Source organism: Schistocerca piceifrons, chromosome 2 (assembly GCF_021461385.2).
Source record: "Schistocerca piceifrons isolate TAMUIC-IGC-003096 chromosome 2, iqSchPice1.1, whole genome shotgun sequence".
Lineage (NCBI taxonomy): Eukaryota > Metazoa > Arthropoda > Insecta > Orthoptera > Acrididae > Schistocerca > Schistocerca piceifrons.
In genome coordinates, this window is record NC_060139.1 from 590,634,863 (window position 1) to 590,654,160 (window position 19,298).

Consider the following 19,298-nt stretch of genomic DNA (forward strand, 5'->3'; position numbering starts at 1 on the left):
TAATTTTAGATTTAGTTTTTAATTTGATGCACACTGCCTGACAAAAACGTGAAATACCCAAGAGACATGTCCAGATGTCAGTGCAATTTGGAACACTTATACTCCATTGGTGGGCATATAATTGATTAGGCTTGCAGTTCTCCAAGACAGGTAGAATGTCGACCGCCACGGGCTTTAGTTTTGTTCATGTTTAGTGTTGTTACCAGGCCTGGTAGAGTGTACAGCGGACATGAAAGCATTAGATGTTGAGTTATCACTGAAGGACATGTGATGCTGCTTACTTATGTGGGAAAGCTATGTCAGCAACTGGCAGAGTTTAAAATAGACCTTATTGTGAATCTCTGTCTGACCAGTTGGTTGCATTGTGTAATATCCAGATTTGTAGGTATTTGGATGTGAAAGTGGCCCGGTGTTGGACAACATAAGAATATAAAGACAGGTACACTGTTAAGGTTCTGGTGGACTACATCTGACCAGCACAAGGGAGAACTGCCATATTGTGCAACATTCCTGTGTCCTCCCACGCCAACGGTCTGAGACTAGCAGCAGGCGGATTAGGGAATACCAGTCCATGCATAGGCTGCTGTCAACAGCACAATACAAATGCCTCCATTTGTGCTAGTGCCATGGCCAGGAAGCATGGGCTGCCGATGAATGGCATTGCATTGTATATGGCGGTAACCTGGGAAGGGGTCCCATTCTTCCAATGTTTTAGAGAATCACAGTGATCTTACTCCAGTTGTCATGGTTTGGGGAGACACGGTTATAACTTTAGGTCACAGCTGGTAGTGATCGACAGAACTCTTGACACAACGGTATGTCACATACAGTGACGCCGACTTGGAGTGGGGGGGGGGGGGGGGGGCAAGGTACTTTGTGCCCCCCCCCCCCCAATAATTAAAAGTAGGGGCGTCACCCGCCCCCCCCCCCCCACAATATTCAAACATGCATTTCTCACTGCTCTCTCCCCCTTCCTCATCCTTTACTGGGAAATTCGTTAAAACTTGCACATACATTTTTGCATAATAGTATGTAATGATTATGCAGGAAAATAATACTGGTTTTACGAGCTATTGCGTATTCTTTCTGCTACTCCTCCAACCTCTGCATATGATGAACTGTCATGACAGGGTTTGTCCCCTGCATCTGTACTATTCGCACACTTTTACTGTATGGAGGTACGCAGGGAACAAAAGCTCACCATGAGCTCGTAGCGCTTTGGCTGCTAGGACGAGCTCCACTTCCTCCCACAGCAGCCTGCTGGCAGCTTGTAAAAGAAACTAATGAGCAATAGTGACACCAAATTTGATGCGATTGCTAGAGGGACTAGGTAACGTTAAAGACTCTTCATTCATTTTTGTAAATTCTATTGACAATCACTAGGTACAACACCACACAAATCAGCATCGGCTCCAGGAATTTTGCTGCCCCGCGCGAACATGTCAAGCGCCCCCCAACCCCCTTCCCCCACTTTCAACATAGTCATCTTTTCCCACAAAATATTTCATACACGATGCCTTATTTTCACGTGTCACACTCATTCGTCTCTTTGTTGTGAATATCTCTTTAAGATCAAACCAGCAGTCAAGGATACGTTTACAGTGCAATACATTTTAAGCCATTTGTGTTGGAGGAAACATTTCTTTCGTAAATCGGAGCACACTGTTTCTGTACCATAGATAATTTTCAATAAGACCCTTGATTTTATGAATAATTTGTATTTCCAATTTATTCTCACATTCCTTCATTTACGCAAGATGGATTTGCCACCCTCAAAAATCTGACGCCCTGGGCGATGGCACGGTTTGCCCCCCCCCCCCCCCCCCCCCCCCCCCTCCTCCTCCCTAGAGCCGGCCCTGACAGTAATCAACACTATTGTTACATGGCAACTTCTTGTTAGGCGCACAGTACTGTTACACAGGCCGCAGCTAATGTCAGCAGCGAAGCGCACGTAAATATTCCTGAGCTGGGCATCGCCAGTGGTCAGTTAGTCTTACAGTGACTCGGTTCATTTGTTAATCTTTTGTCCCTTACTGTCCAGTTTAAAATGGACAAGTTTATAATTAGGAAGAAATGTGACAATGTAGCAAGTGTTAGCGATGGTGAAGCTAGACCCAGTGTTAGTGGTACTGTGTGTAATAGCAAAGACACGGATAGTGATCGTACTGTGGCGGTGACAAAAAACACTGTTCCCAGAAAAAAACAACTCTGTTATCAGCCCTCTTGGAAACAGCAATTTGCTTGGCTCGATTACAATAAGGTAAAAGGAGTTATTTTTTGCAAACTTTGCAGACAAATGTTTGAAGAAAACCATTTTCAGTTTTCTCACAAAATGGAAAAAACTTTCATGGAAACTGGTTTTTTGAACTGGAAGGAAGGGTAGAAAAGTTGAAAGTGCATGAAGCATCGGGCTGCCACAGAGAAGCTGTAGGCCTACTGAAATTCAAATCCTTAAAATCGAATGTCAGTGTATTTAGCCAGATTTCCAAAGAAAAACTGACACAAATGAAAGAAAACCGAGCATGTTTACTAAAAATCATATCTTCCCTCCATTATTTAGCAGTGCAGGGGCTTGCAATACGTGGGCATACAAATGAAACAAGTAACTTTGACAATTTATTGTGCCTTTGATGTGAAGATAACCAGCTACTTTTAATATGGCTACAGCACGAAACTTACAAATGGACATCCCATAATGCGCAAAACAAAATTTTGGCCATTTTAAGCCACACACTTCTTAGAAAATTATTAGAGGATATCAAAAGTGCAGAGTATTTTGCAATAATAGCAGACAAAACAACAGACATGGCCACCAAAGAGCAATTTAGTATCTGTATAAGATTTGTTGATGCTTCGCTAGAGATAGAAGAATATTTTTTAGGGCTATACTCTATACAAAGTACCACAGCTAAGGCCTTCTTTGATATTATTATCAACATTTTAAGACGATTTGATTTGCCTACATATAATTGTAGGGGCCAATGCTTTGACGGTTCAGCTAACATGGCCGGATTATATAATGGTGTCCAGGCAAAGTTTATGGAAATGGAGAAGAGAGCTATGTTTGCGCACTGTCTTGCACACTGTTTAAATCTAACACTACAAGACACTGTGAAAGCAGTTCCAGAATGTCGAAATGCATTGAATGTTATGAAAGACTTAATACATTTTGTGAGAGATTCACCTAAAAGATTAGATCTTTTTGCTCACCTGAAGGCACATGCCTCTACAAATTTGAAACCACTCTGTCCTACAAGGTGGGCCGTAAGATACTTGGCAATGTCTTCAGTTTTGTCCAGCTATGCAGAACTTCAGGAATTTTTTCGAAATGTTTCAAGAAATGACAATTCAGTCACTGGGGCCAAAGCAAACGGCTTTTTGATTAATATGCAGACATATGATTTCTTTTTCATGTTATGACTTCTGGTAAAACTGTTTGGTCATATTGATACCGTAAACATGGCACTACAGAGGAAATCCCTACACGTAGAGGAGGCTAATAAGATGATTTCCACTCTTGTAACTTGTATTAAGTTTATGAGAAACAATTTTGAATCATTCTGGGATGAAGTAACTTCAAAATGTCAAGATATGGATGTTGATTCCCCAAAATTACCCCGTAGAAGAAAAGTCCCTAAGAAATACGATGACTCCATCAATTCATCTTTAGAAACATTCACTGAAGTATGTGTGAAATATAGAAGATTTTATTATGAAACAATGGATTTATCCATCAGCTTCTTGGAATCACGGTTCAAAACTCAATCACTCATGTTTGTAAATCAAATTGAACAATTTCCTCTTGGTGATAACAAACATTCATTTGATATTGTATCTTGGTACGAATCAGATATAGACAAAAAACGCTTGCTTCTCCACCGAAGCATGTTTCATGAGATTATCCAAAGTAGTGATTCTGCGAATATTAGTTCATTGGATGACATAGTGAAATACCTAAAACAGGAAAACCATCTGTTTGACCTACTGCCTGAACTAGTGAAACTCATATGTGTAGTGCTGACGATTCCGGTACTGCCCTGCACCGCTGAGCGACCGTTTTCTTGTCTGCAGAGGGTGAAAACGTATCTTCATTCTATAATGAGGCAGGATCGTCTTAATGCCATCGCCCTTCTCAACGCCCACAGAGATGAATCAATGAAACTTGACCTTGATGCCATATGTGATGAGTTCATATGCAGGAATGATCTGAGGAGGAGTACATTTGCCATCAAATATTAAGATATGTTTCTTCAGCTTCATTTATGTATTTGTTTTGTGCCACTACTGACCTATACTCTGACTGAAATGACATCGTGATTGACGTTTCAGCGAGTCGAGGGGTAGGGGCTAGTCGCCAGCCAATTGTAGTTTGCATGATTTTCAGCTGTTTGCATTTTTCATTATCCTCACAATCTTTTTTTGTTTCTTGAAAGTTGTTATGCTTTGAGGGGAATTTCCCAAGAATATGATGTCGTAACTCAAAAGGGAAAGTATGCATGCATAATACACCTCTCTCCTTCAGCACTTGTGTTGTTCCATATAATTCTCATTGCATATGTCATTTTAGATAGTGTAGAATTTAAGAATGTGTTGTGGGAATTCCATTTCAGATTGTCTTGTAAGTAAACAAAGCAATTTTGTTTCAGTGACACTTAATATTTTGGTTTTCCAAAGAAATATTTGGCTTTAATGGATTTTTAGTTTTGCTGTGTGTGGAATTGTATAGTGGCGTTTTCTTTTTTAAGGGTTAATCAGTAGCTTATTCCTCACAAACCACTCTGAAATCTTTTCATTTGTGACTTCAGCATACAGCCTAATAGCCTTTCTATTTCCAGTTGGTGCCTCTGGTCACATACATCCTTCATCCTCATGTGTTACTTTTCATGCAGTAGTATCATGGTGACATTTTTCACCATGATAACGCTCATTCACATATACTCGTGTCTCGACAAATTGTCTGTGTGTTATTGAGGTTTTCCCATTGCCAAAGATTCTGTGATCTTTCCCTGGTAGAACATGTGTGGGACCAGCTTAAACATCAACTCCATCCTATTGTCAGAACCCAAGATATGAAGGACCAATTACAACAGTTATAGGCCAGTGTGCCTCAGGAGAGAATATAAAGACCTTTTCCCAAAAGAATCAGTGCATTGATCCAGGCCAGAGAAGGTGCAACATCATATGGAAATGTGGATTCATACCACCATATTCTTTGTAAATTTGATTCAATTTTATCATAAGTTAAATAATATCATATACCCTCTCAACCTGTGAAGATTCTTTTGGTTTCCTGTTCCACTTCTAGGTGGTTTACTTTTTTTATCAGACAATGTTTTATAAAATAAGCTTTATTCAGAGACAGGCCAGAGCAAGGGCATTCTTTTTGTTATTGTATAGTCCTCCCCAAATGTGCCCTCAAATCTATCTACCAAATGAATTTATCATGTTTGATGAAAAGTTACATGTGATCTTGAGGGTACTGGAGAATATGAAATGTACATGTGCAGAGAAATTCTTCATCTGCTCTGACTCCCAAAGTGTCTTTCAATCTACAAAAGGCTCTTACTCAGCAGATTTAGAATATTGAGGGCATCTTTCACTGCAACAAAGACTGAGGAAGAAGATGTCGTTCTACCAGCTGCTAAGACACAAGGGAATTCGGATGAATGTATTATCAGATTTGGTAGCCAAAGAAGTATGTACTGATAATCCAGTGTCCAGTGTGTCATCCTGCTTCATGCTATAATCTAATTGTAGAAGTACAAAGTGATATTTAAATGGGATGAAAAGTGGCTGGAAACTTCAGATAGTACACTAAACATTTACATATAAGGCATAGTCTGATAATTAAAGGGCAAATTTACCAGCAGATCTGAATCTTATTTAAGCTAATAATAAGATAAATATGGTACAATACTGAGAAATGTCCATCTTGCTCCCTAAAATACGAGAGATGAGTTTTTAATGTATTATCAAGGTGGCTGGCTCATTCATGGTTCTGTTTTTAGTGTTTAGCCAATCATATATCACTGTGTATTTATTTTAGCCTCCTTGTTACGTATCTGTTTTAATATGACTTTAGAACATTTTATGAATATTACAGTCATTTGTAGGATTGAGTGCTAGTAAAATGTGCAGGCGGACATGGGCATGAAAGGGACAGAGTTAGTGCAATTTTACCTGTGATGGTATTTTACTTTTTTTAAAAGTTTTTGACATTTTATCAACATTTAGCTCTATTTTAGCAAGGGCACTAATGACTCCATGTTGTTAACTGGCTACGCACACAGGAGATTAGCACTGATTTCTCAGTATGGGATTTTTTCAATGCTACTTTTTCTTTGTCTGTTTAAGGCTCAGGCTATTGATGATCACTTGACTCTTCTCAGGAGGCACCCAGTTTTGATTGCAGTATTTCATAATTTAGTAGCTTATTCACATAGAAATATTTGGCCAACCACAGAATTCCCTATTTATGACAAATTGTAATATGAAGGCTAAATTTTTCAAAACTTTTCCAAGAACTCAAAGTTTCAGTTTTTCTTTGAACACATTTTTCAGTTTACTTTGTTGCTGCATATCGGTATACCACAAACATAAAATATTTTGATCAATATGCTTCTCTTTCCTCCTCTGATAAATCAAAAATCTACTTTGGATGTCTTGGAAATCAAACTTACGAGTGTATGAAAGGACAGATTGCTACTCACCACATTGAGGAGGCATTGAGTCACAGACTGGCTCAATGAAAAAGACTGCTAAATATTTAAGCTTTCAGATAAAAAGTGATTCTTCTGCAATAGAAAACACACCCAGAAATTCACACAAACACAACTCCCTCACTCATGGCTATTGTCTCCTGGCACTGCGGCCAAAGTCCATACTGGACTCTCCAGTGTTCAAAATTTACAAGTGTCTTGTCCAGCTTAATATTTCAGCAACAACTTCCTTACTTTGAACCACAGACTGCCTTTTCAGTATGTGAACATGTAACTTTATCTGTTAAAGAGAATACACAGATTTCTAGAATTTTAACATAAATAATTTTATTAAAGTTGCCTTGAATAAATACAGTAACTATGTCTACATTCTCAATAACCATATGATATCACAACTATTCAATATATAAGACATATTTAAAAAAGAAGGGCCATTTGCTTGGTTCTATTTGCTTGATTTTTTTTTTAAGTTGCACAAATGCAGCAACATTTAATGACTGTTATTATGGCACTTAAGACATCTTTTTCATTCAGTAGTCACTTGACTATGGATGAAAGCAAACAACAATGGTTTCAAGGATCGTTGCCCTCTCAGTTGCGAATTGCATGTTGTAATGGTCTCCTTTGGACGATTTCATGGAATATAAGTTAGAATTACAGCAGACACTCAGCAAACTGAGATTTGCTGTCCAGAATTGATGGAGAGTGAAACTGTATTTTCTTGTACAGAATTCCTCAGTGACACACACATCCCCACAACCACTACCCATACAGAGGATAACATTTAGTTTTCCATTCGGAACTTTTCAACAACCCATCTGATCTTGCATCCTGCAGCTGTTTCCTCTTATTGCACTTAAAACAATAGCTTGGTGGACAACAGTTTAAAGAAGACAAGGAACTGAAGACTGCCATTGTCAACTGGTTCAATTCTTTATGCAGAGGCATTGAAAAAGCTAGTGCAACATTATAAATAGTGCTTAGAAGTGACCAGAAAATACATGGAAAGTTAAAGTAGGTTTGTAGAAACCCACTATCAATAAAAGCGTTTTGTTTTAAAAATATTTTTTTGACCAAGCTGACTTTACTTTTCTAATATGCTTAACACAATAAGCGCACATTTCATGACAATCAGTTACAATGTACAGTGCATCCTTTCAGACCTTTTTGAGTTTAAAAATCTGAGGAACATGGACAGCTTTGTTGGAAAACCACATGTTCCATTCATTATATGCTTGTGTTGGTGTACTGTAAATTGTTATTGCAATGCTTGTAGCCACTCATCTTCACAGCCTTGTGACTGTAATGCTTCTCCCAATGTCAACAGATCTACGTGAGGTAATTCTTCAGTATGTTAGGAAACATGTTCATCTCTTATGTTCAGTCCAAGTATATTGGAAGATTCTGTTTATGGATGACTTCCACATTACCACTGTTTGGACAGAAGAATCAGTTTCTTTTGTGGCAGTCTCATTTGAGGCTGTGTCTAAAACATTATTCTTGTTCAGTAGTTTTCAGTTATGGTTCAGTTTCTTCTGATATTGTTTTAGGTATTAGATCTTAGACCTTTATTCATAAACAGATTAAATACTCAGTTCTATTCTAGAAAATTATTGGAGCTATTACAGCTATTACATTTATGAGAGTCTTTTCTTATGAATGGTAAGAATTGTTTGTGTTCACTCCATCCTTATGAACTATTTCTTTGTTAACAGTATTATCTCTTCCTTTTTTGTCCATGGAGAAGTTTGCTCAAGTAGTTGATACATCATTAACTTGATTCTGATTACACTCTCTTGGACTCTTGAATGCCATGGTAGTGTGTTTGTGTGTCTTTTCACTTCTGCAAACTCACATAATATTTGTACCCATGACTGTTAGGCAATGCTCATTTTTTTATTTCTTCATGTGTTGTTTCACCAGCCATGTTCAGATGGTTACTTTCGTTGTTGCATGTCATGTTAATTAATTCCTGCCACATATTAGTTATAGATGGTGATAATATTATTCTAATTCTTCACACAAATAGTAGATTGATATGAATTGTAAAGTGGTGCAAATTATTCAACCACGGCAACTACAATTGCAAACACTGCAAGACATTACTCAACAGCAAACAAAAGTGTTCACTAAGATTATAGTGTAGGTACTCAGTGCATCATTTCACTCACAACTGTTGGCAGTAAGCCCAGCCACACCTATGTCTCTCTCCATTCACTTCAAGAGGTGAGTCAAGACTGAGGATCTTATATATACGAGGGTTGAAACTTAAGTAGTGGCAACTATTTATTCAAAACCGATACAAAAGAGTTACATGTTTGCACCTGTTACTGTCCTTCAAAGTAGTCACCAGCGTTGTGTAGAACCCATTGCCAGTGATGTGGAGGGCATAGTATACCGTTAGCAGATTCTGTTCTGTTGATGGTGTGAATGGAGCAGTCTACTGCCTGTTGAATCTCTGGAACAGTTCTGAAGCGAACACCACAAAGTGGTTCCTTTATCTCCAGAATCAAATCAAAGTCACAAGGACTTAAGTCATATTACTGTTCGTTTTTGGAGTATCACTTGCGACCAGCTTTGCGAAAGAAGCGGCAACACTTTCTGCGCAACCCACCCATCATTTTGCATGAAAATGCGTGGGCGCATACAGTGCTAGTTGTGGCTGCTCTGTTTGGTCAATGGCACTGGGAAGTACTGTAGCATCCACCATACTCCCCGGACTTAAGTCCTTGTGACTTTGATTTGATTCTGAAGATGAAGGAACCACTTCATGGCATTTGCTTCAGAACTGTTCCAGAGATTTGACAGGCAGTAGACCGCTCCATTTGCACTATCAACAGAACAGGCTCTGCTACCGGTATACTACACCTTCCACATTGCTGGCAACAGGTTCTACACAATGCTGGTGACTACTTTGAAGGGCAGTGAAAGTAGCAAACATGTAACTCTTTTATATCGGTTGTGAATAAATAGTTGGCAATATTTAAGTTCCAACCCTCATAACAATTATATGTGTACCTTGAGGCTCATATTCGTGTGATCTGCATACAAAAAAATCTTTCTTTGCATAATGGATTGGCTTGGAAACCAGTAGCTAAAGAAGTTTCCTCTGGAAACATTTGCATTTCATTCAGTTTGTGTTATTTCAAGAAGAGACAAATTTTTGTAGCCAGACTAGAGCTCCACCAGATGCAAAAGGAGTCAAGACATGTATGCAAGACCTGGGTCATTGACTGACATTCATTAAGCCACATGTGCAATTTTGTTTAAAAATAAATTGTCATTATTCCAAGGCTGACCTTCTTGTATGTGTCATTGTTGTCTGTTCTGCTTACAGGGAAATTCATGATGAAGTCTTATGATTCAATAACCCTCCAGTAGATGAAGTAATGGCTATACGTTTGATAACTGAAGTGTTGTAAGCAGCAGATCAACAGTTTGAATCTTTATTCAAAGTAGCAGCAGAATGTTCCACACTGTGGCAGTAGGAACAGTCCTTGATGACCATTTTACTTACAATATGTGGAAGGAGCATTAGCATATTATTTCTACTGTAAATGTGTAATATTAATTTTTGTTTTTCTGACAACTTTTGCAATCTTAAGGATCTCATTGCAATGGGTCAAAAGTGAAAGTTGATTTCCAGTTAGATAAAAGCTTACATAACTGAGTATCTGTTCCTTTAGAACTTGTTAAGCTGTAGGATACTAGTACTCCAATGAAAAAATTACAACATAGTTAAAATTATAAGTGACTGTTATAGTTCCAAATTGTTTCTTTTAATTAATAAGTTTCAAAATACCCCAAATTATCATTTGCATTATTTTTCACTGCTGTGTAACACAATAAATTCATTAATGAAAATCTGAAGATTTTCTGTTGGTGCACTGTATAATGTAGTAAGTTCTACTCAGTGGCAGCAGTTCATAATCACATGCTGCTGTGTGTTGGTCCATTCTAAATCTATATGTTTCAGTAAAGTCACATTGTGGTTATTTTTAACATGTACACATCACCATTACCCACATTTATCCTTCAGGTATAAGTTGCTAGTTTATACTAATCTATGCACTACATGTACGTCCAATTGATTAAGTGTCATTCAGGCAGCCACAATTAATCAGCTTCCTGTTTACTCACTACTTCATGCAAATGGATGAGAGTTAATGAATTAAATCTTTTGAGCCTCCTATATTAAGACACACTTTGTAAAACCTTCTTTTGTGAACATTGTATTTAATATAATCTCATGTACTCTATCTCAATGAAGTGTTAAGCATAAACAAATGGTGCAAGACTCACTCCAGTAATTACATGAAATTACAATTAAATCCAGACCATTAGCTGCTTACAGGCATATATCAATGGGAACAGTTGAAAATGTGTGCCCCGACCAGGACTCAAACTCTGGATCTCCTGCTTGCATGGCAGATGCTCTAACTGACTGAGTCATTGAGGACACAGAGGATAGTGCGACTGCAGGGGCTTATCTCTGGCACGTTCCCCATGAGACCCACATTTCCAACTTACTGTCCACACACTACATTTGTAGTGCCCCTGCCTACAGCAGTCAATCTCACAGAGAGCGTGCCGGAGATAAGTCCCTGCAATCACACTATCCTCTGTGTCCTTGATGGCTCAGTCAGAGTGTCTGCCATGTAAGCAAAAGATCCCGGGTTTAAGTCCCGGTTGAGGCGCACATTTTCAACTGTCCCCATTGATATATATAAATGCCTGTAAGCAACTAATGGTCTGGATTTCATTTTAATTCCATTCTTCGAGAGCTAAGATCACCAATGGTATCTGTTCTTTTGGACAATGTCCACCTTCATATAGTAATTACATGAGTTTGACTGCTTTTGATAATCTCCTCCCCTTTCTCTCCATATTTTTACTTTCAGGTATCACTTCTGCTACTAAGTATATCTCCCTATGCTGTTAGTGTATTCTCCTTGTAGTAATGTGTAAAACACAAAACTGTGTGAAGTATACGTACATTGAGTTAGCTCAAAATTGGCAGCTGCTTGAGATGGCTGATGCTGCAATATAGAAACACAGTTTGCCTTATTGGTCTACCTTCAGGTGCTGCAGTGTGAGCTTCTAATCATTACAGGTCATTCAGCATATGTTTCCATCTATAACTTGTAGAATGAATGCATAAATATACACTGATGAGCTAAAAAATTATTACCACCGGCTTAATTGTGTGTTGGAACAAATTAGTATGCAATACAGCAGTGATTCTATGTAACACGGATTCAACAAGTTTGTGGTAGGTTTCCAGAGGTATGTGGCACCAGATGTCTATGCATTGGTCAGCATAATTTCCAAAATTACATGCCAGTGGTTTCTGGTCACTAAGCTGGCACTTGATAGCTTCCCAGATGTTTCCCGTGGGGTTTAGACTGGACGAAAATGGTGGCTGAAACATCAGTGTGAGGTAATTATAATTCTACTCAAAGCACTGCAACATGATTCTGGTCTTGTGACACTGATAGTTACCCTACTGGAAGATGCCATCAACCGCAGGGATGACATTAAGTGCGAAGGGATGCTGGTGGTCCTCACTAATGTTTACATTGTCCGCAGCTGTCATGGTACTTTTAGTTACTATTGTATATCCCATCGAAACCTAGGTGTCCTTCATATTATAATATGGCCCCATCTGCCTGCATCCCTGGTGTGCTGTACACTACAAGCAGCTGTCCACCCGTATGGTAACATACCTGGACATAACCATTGACCAGGCTTAACAATTCGTCATGATGTCTGATCAATTTGGGAACACATAGGGGTCATTTGCTGCACAGCCCCGTGTTCAACAATGTGGGCTTAATGGTGTGCTGCAAAACATTTGTGTATGCTCCGGAATTATACTTTGTCATCGAATTTGCCACAGATTGCCACTTACCCTGCTTTGTAGAGCACGCAAGCCTCTGACTTCTACATTCTGTAATGATTTGTGGACTTCCAACACCTTGTCACCTACTCATGGTTCAATATCCTTAGTCACTTCCCACAAATGCTCATGACAGTGGCACATAAACAGGCAAACAGCTTTGTCATTTCCGAGATGCTCATTCCCAGGCACAGGGCCATAGCAATCTGCCCTTTGTCAAAGTCAGTTATATCAGTTTTTTTCCCCAATTAGGGCCCGTATTGTCACTAGAATAATTCCCTATTTGTCTGTGCTCCACTTCTGTATTATCCTTACTGTGTCACATGTCCACAATGCCACCAGGTGGCATTCGGTCTCTTAGAAGGCAGTGTGTTTTGGCTGTCAGTGTATGTCATTATTCTGTGTGTAAAGAGCAATGATGTGAATAGTGTCGCATTAGTGCTATACACTTTTACAGCCTTTGGATCAAGGAATACTAATATTACAGAAACTATTATTTCAAAATGTAAATTATATAAAATGTGGTTTGAAACTTTTCACACCATATATTTTCAATTGTTTTCGTGGTATTCCATTCTTAACATAGTCAGCTCTCACTCATCTGTTGTATTTCAATTCAATGTCATGGACAAATCCTCTGGATTCAACTTCCCAGATGCGTACACATAATCAGTTAACCAGCACCTAGAAAATATGGAACAGAAAGATCACTGTAGCAGCAGTGTTTGACATACACATTGATGTTAGTAACATCTGGTACTCTAATCTGTAATCTATATCAACTCGTGGATATCAAAACATTGAATGTGCTATCTACTAGGTTCCAGATATAGGTTACTGAATGTTTTACAGGAGCATTTTGTGTCTAGTTATTAATACCATATGTTAAGATAGGAGATTCATAGCTTTGCATCTCACCAGTTATAAAGACTTACTGGATTTTCACATACATATGACAACTAAATCATAAGACATACTGGGTGACAGTTTCGCCGCGCAGGATTAGCCGAGCGGTCTAAGGCGCTGCAGTCATGGACTGTGTGGCTGATCCCAGTGGAGGTTTGAGTTCTCCATCAGGCATGGGTGTGTGTGTTTGTCCTTAGGATAATTTAGGTTAAGTAGTGTGTAAGCTTAGGGACTGATGACCTTAGCAGTTAAGTCTCATAAGATTTCACACACATTTGAATCAACATTTTTGTGCAAGTTTCAGTTTATTTCTTCAAAATCCCTTTTACAGTGTGAAGAATCAAGGGGGGCTACAAATTAAAGAGTCACTCAATAATTAAACTGTAGACAAAAATTCTAATTCGCATAATAAATTTACTTTGCATCAGTCTTCAACAGCTGGTTTAGGTAATGCATCATACACAGTTCCATAATGCAAGAACTGTGGTAGTATTCATGGGATTCCTTTATAATCATCTTTTTCCCCACACACTGAGAACAAATCTTTCAGTTTTGCTGTTACTGTTTTTTTGTGTATGTCTTGGGAACAAACAGATACACTAAAGATTGCCTCTTTCTTTTCAAGGGTACTTCAGTGATACTCCCATCACATTCTGTTTTGTTTCTTTCATAGTGGATTATGCAATCATTGTACACTGGAATTTTGGTGATGCCCTGGTCACTTTTGTAATTGAGAAAATTGTCATGCAGCATACTGTGGATGATAAAAGAGACAGACTTTATCCTGTCACTTTGAATTATTTGCATCTTTAAGGAGATACACTAGCACATACCTGATTTTCTTCTTTATATTGGAGCAAACAGAGTCACAATCCATTCCTGTGTGGCCTACTTCAAAAATTATGTGATCTATAGGCCATGTTTGGATGTTTCGTTCACAGGAAAATACACATATGAACATACATAAAATTGTTCTGCTTACCCCACATCCATCTTACATCATTTTCACTTGTAAGACGCTTGATAACACCAAAACACAGTAATAGACACATGTTATGATTTCAAGTGGCTTTCCTTTACTCCCTGTCTTATTTCACAAGTAACAAGTGACATTTTGATTTCCAATGTTGTATATGGCTACTTTATTCAGTGCCAATTTTCTGTGGTAGAATATTTGGCAATAAGGTTCTTTTGGCATGTTCAACACTTGTGTGTAGTTCAAAATTTTATAGCTGTAAGACTTGAATCACTACATGATAGATTTCTGTCTTCAATACTGTTCTTTTGGGTGAGATTCCTTCTCTGTAAATGTTTGTCATGATCTTCTTGCTTCAGCATCTTCTACTTTTATGTTAGCAAAATAAATGCAGAGCATTTATAACACCGATCTTTCTTCTGTTTAACACATTCCATGCTGTGCCCTGTTAGGTGTGGTAGCTCAGGGACTGGCAGGTAGCCAATGTCACAGCCAGCATGTTCTGACTATCGGCGCCATGTAATCTATGTTTTATTTACTGTGCAGCTCAAATTTTCCACAGTCCATTCCTGGGCACTCTGCGGTGAATGTTGGCTGAGATTTAGCAGTTGGTTTATCTTTCTGCATTATGCGGTGAAACTTGTGCAGGTAAGTGCATTTGTTTTCAATTTATCATTCTTTAACTATAAAATAATTATTTTTAGAATAATTACACATAAATTTTATTTTTATGGACATGTCTCAAAGCAGGCAAGGATGTAAGAGGAAATTATTTCCTGTTGAAAGTAATTTTAATTTGTAATTATGCTGAAAAAAAAAAACACAGAGTGATTGAAAGATAAACCAACAGCTAAACTGCAACTGACATTCACTGCAGTGTGCCTGAGCATAGACTGAGGAAAATCCAATCCACACAGTAAACAAACCGTGGACCAGACAGTGCCCATAGTCAGAACACGCTAGGTGTAGCATCAGCCACCTGCTGTTCTCTAAGCTACCATGCCTGGCATTGCAGGGGCACCAAATGTATTAAAGAACCGTAACTTGTACTTGTGGGATATGTGGCTGTGTTTTGGAAGAGATACTGGTTTGCAATTTTCCCTTTCATATTTGGCTTTATAGCCTTTGTATGGTATGTTACTGTAATAATCAGGCTTGATTCAAAATATTTTCTTGATTATTTATATCTACAGTTGTGTGATTACAGTGGAAGAATAACTCAAGATGTGCTGTCTTAACATTACTGTGTAACTTTCTTACAGTTTATGTGGTTGGGGTCTGTCATGTTTGTCTTGCTCAGTAATACATCACAGCATTTTGGAAGAGCACTAATTAACATAACTCCTGTCACATTTATGATAGCTAAGAACAAAATCACAGCAAACACACATTTCTTCACCTTTTATTGTCAGGTAATAGGAATGAGTGAAGTTCCTGCAAATATGTTCTGTATTCCTTGTTAGATGATCTTTTAGCCTCTTTTGGATTGATTTTCAATAAACTGGCATTGTCAATATGAACTTTCCATGTTCCTGAAAGCACTGCATATCTTGATTCAACCAGCTACTTAAAACAATTGTGTGCATCTTCAGTCTGGCACGGACCACATAGCAAGGGCCATTCAGTCAATCTGGATCTAATTTATTATGGTTCTCCATTCTGCTTCTTTTATTTTACTATCAGTTTATACTTTCAGTTTTGACTTATGGCAGCATGATGTGAAGACTTAATGCTAAAGCCATTCAAAAATTGATGGTTTTTCAATGAGCAAAGGAGAGAAGTATGTTAGGAATTACTAGGTAAGACAGGACAACAAAGAAGTAAATCAGCTAAACATGGAATGGAAGACATAATTACAACTGTAACGAAAATTAAATCAAGGTGAATGGACATGTTGCCAAGCAAACAAGAGGTAGACATTCCATACTGTAATTCAAGACATAAGAAAAGACCAAGGCAGTGATGACCTAATGAAAGATGGATAGATACCATTAGAAAAAATACAGGGGCAATATTAAGAGATCTAACTGAAAATCACTATCATGGAAAAATCAGGATGAGACCTTTGTCCAGAAATGGTTATGAAGATGATATATAATAATAATATAATAATTCCAATCCCAAAGAAAGCAGGTGTTGACAGATGTGAAAATTACCGAACAATCAGTTTAATAACTCACGGATGCAAAATACTAACGCCAATTCTTCACAGACGAATGGAAAAACTGGTAGAAGCTGACCTCGGGGAAGATCAGTTTGGATTCTGTAGAAATATTGGAACACATGAGGCAATACTGACAATACGACTTATCTTAGAAGATAGATTAAGGAAAGGCAAACCTACATTTCTAGCATTTGTAGACTTAAAGAAAGCTTTTGACAATGTTGACTGGAATATTCTCTTTCAAATTCTGAAGGTGGCAGGGGTAAAATACAGGAAGCGAAAGGTACAATTTGTACAGAAGCCAGATGGTAGTTATAAGAGTTGAGGGACATGAAAGGGAAGCAGTGGTTGGGAAGGGAGTGAGACAGGGTTGTAGCCTCTCCCCGATGTTATTTAATCTGTATATTGAGCAAGCCGTGAAGGAAACAAAAGAAAAATTCGGAGTAGGTATTAAAATCCATGGAGACTTTGAGATTCGCCGATGACACTGTAATTCTGTCAGAGACAGCAAAGGACTTAGGAGAGCAGTTGAACGGAATGGATAGTGTCTTGAAGGGAGTAAGTAAGATGAACATCAACAAAAGCAAAACAAGGAAATGGAATGTAGTCGAATTAAGTCGGGTGATGCTGAGGGAATTAGATTAAGAAATGAGACACTTAAAGTAGTAAACGAGTTTTGCTATTCGGGGAGCAAAATAATTGATGATGGTTGAAGCAGAGAGGATATAAAACGTAGACTGGCAATGGCAAGGAAAACGTTTCTGAAGAAGAGAAATTTGTTAACATCGAGTATAGATGTAAGTGTCAGGAAGTCATTTCTGGAAGTATTTGTATGGAGCATAGCCATGTATGGAAATGAAACATGGACGATAACTAGTTTGGACAAGAAGAGAATAGAAGCTTTCAAAATGTGGTGCTACAGAAGAATGCTGAAGATTAGATGGGTAGATCATATAACTAATGAGGAGATGTTGAATAGGATTGGGGAGAAGAGAAGTTTGTGGCACAACTTGACTAGAAGAAGGGATTGGTTGGTAGGACATGTTCTGAGGCATCAAGGGATCACCAATTTAGTATTGGAGGGAAGCGCACAGGGTAAAAAGTGTTGATGGAGACCAAGAGATGAATACACTAAACAGATTCAGAAGGATGTAGGTTGCAGTAGGTACTGGGACGTGAAGAAGCTTGCACAGGATAGAGTAGCATGGAGAGCTGCATCAAACCAGTCTCAGGACTGAAGACCACAACAACAACAACAACAACATATAATATGTTTATTTGTCAGGACAACTAATCAATGCATTTAGCATACCCATGCTTGTGTAATATTCCAAGGGTATTCAAGACAGCACCAAATGAACAAATGTGGCTCTACGAGCCAGAATCATGAATATGCCACATTGGTGGTTGTGTAATTACAAAGCTCACTTCTTTTAAACATTTGTAATAGTGAGCTTTGCATTTTCTCTTGCACTATTACAATACCACATTCAACATTTTGCCATAAGAAAGAAAAAAAAATGAAACCTGCCAATGTGTGTTTTGGGCATTATATTTGTAGAACGGCTGTAAATAAACATCATACTTAATTGGTAGAAATGTCACAGTTTTTGCTAAACAAGAAAACTCAGTGAGTTGATAAAAGGGCACTCAAGTTATTCATTATAAATACAATTGTGCAGTTGTGTTATAGTACATCATATAAATGCTAGCTGTATGTAATTAATCTTACAAGTATTTTGATGAAGACAATAATGATGATCTTGAGGTAGCAATAATAATGGCTAGTTTTACTTGAGTTCAACAGCATAGGCATTAGTGCCTGCAGTATAATGCGTGCGCACACACACACACACACACACACACACACACACACACACACACACCAGTATAATGTAGGGTGTTTGACTATTGCAGGTACAAATGAAATGGAAGGTTAGAGGACAATGAAACAAGCAAATAATCCTATTAAACATAGGTCTAGAAACCAATAGTTTCCCCAATACTATGTAGTATGACTGAGTACACATCCCTAAGAATCCATACTGCAGATATGCACCTGAAGACAAATACATCACAACTAGTGTTCCATGTGCCCACCATTCATGTGAAGGCAGGCTTCAGCTCATCACCTCATTGATGCCCCCACACGTGTTCTGGATGGCTTGGCAACCATCCACAATCCATTCCCAAGTTCATAGACAATATCAACAGGGCCTGAATACAACATAGCATTTAGATACCACACACAAAACAACTTAACAGGTTCAAGTTGGGAAAGGCTATGGTAATGGAGAGCCATGACCAATACAAATGTTGTCGAAAAATTATTTACCAGTATTAAGGTATCTGGAATGATGATAAAATCAAACAAGAACTGTTTATCACTTTGTAATTGATACCTCACTTTAGTTTTTCAAAATAAATGTAGCCTTATTAGTACTGTTGTAATACTGACATGTCTGCACCTGTGCATATGTCATATTGGGGAAACCACTGGTTTCCAGACCATGTGTATGAGGATTATTTGATTGTTTCATTGTCTTCTACTTACCTCTTTCATCTGTACCTATAACAGTCAAACCTCCTGTATAAAATCAACCACCAAAACACAATAAAAAGTAAAACAATATC

General features: G+C 38.2%; 1 protein-coding gene across 1 annotated transcript in view; it reads right to left on the bottom strand.

Moving 5' to 3' along the window:
• Window positions 1-13,143: 13,143 nt before the first annotated feature.
• Window positions 13,144-19,298, bottom strand: part of LOC124776208 (N-sulphoglucosamine sulphohydrolase) — a 119,184-nt gene continuing 113,029 nt past the window's right edge. The window contains exon 11 of the mRNA XM_047251054.1: window positions 13,144-13,302. The gene's annotated coding sequence lies outside the window, so the exon portion shown is untranslated. The remainder of the gene's footprint in view (window positions 13,303-19,298) is intronic.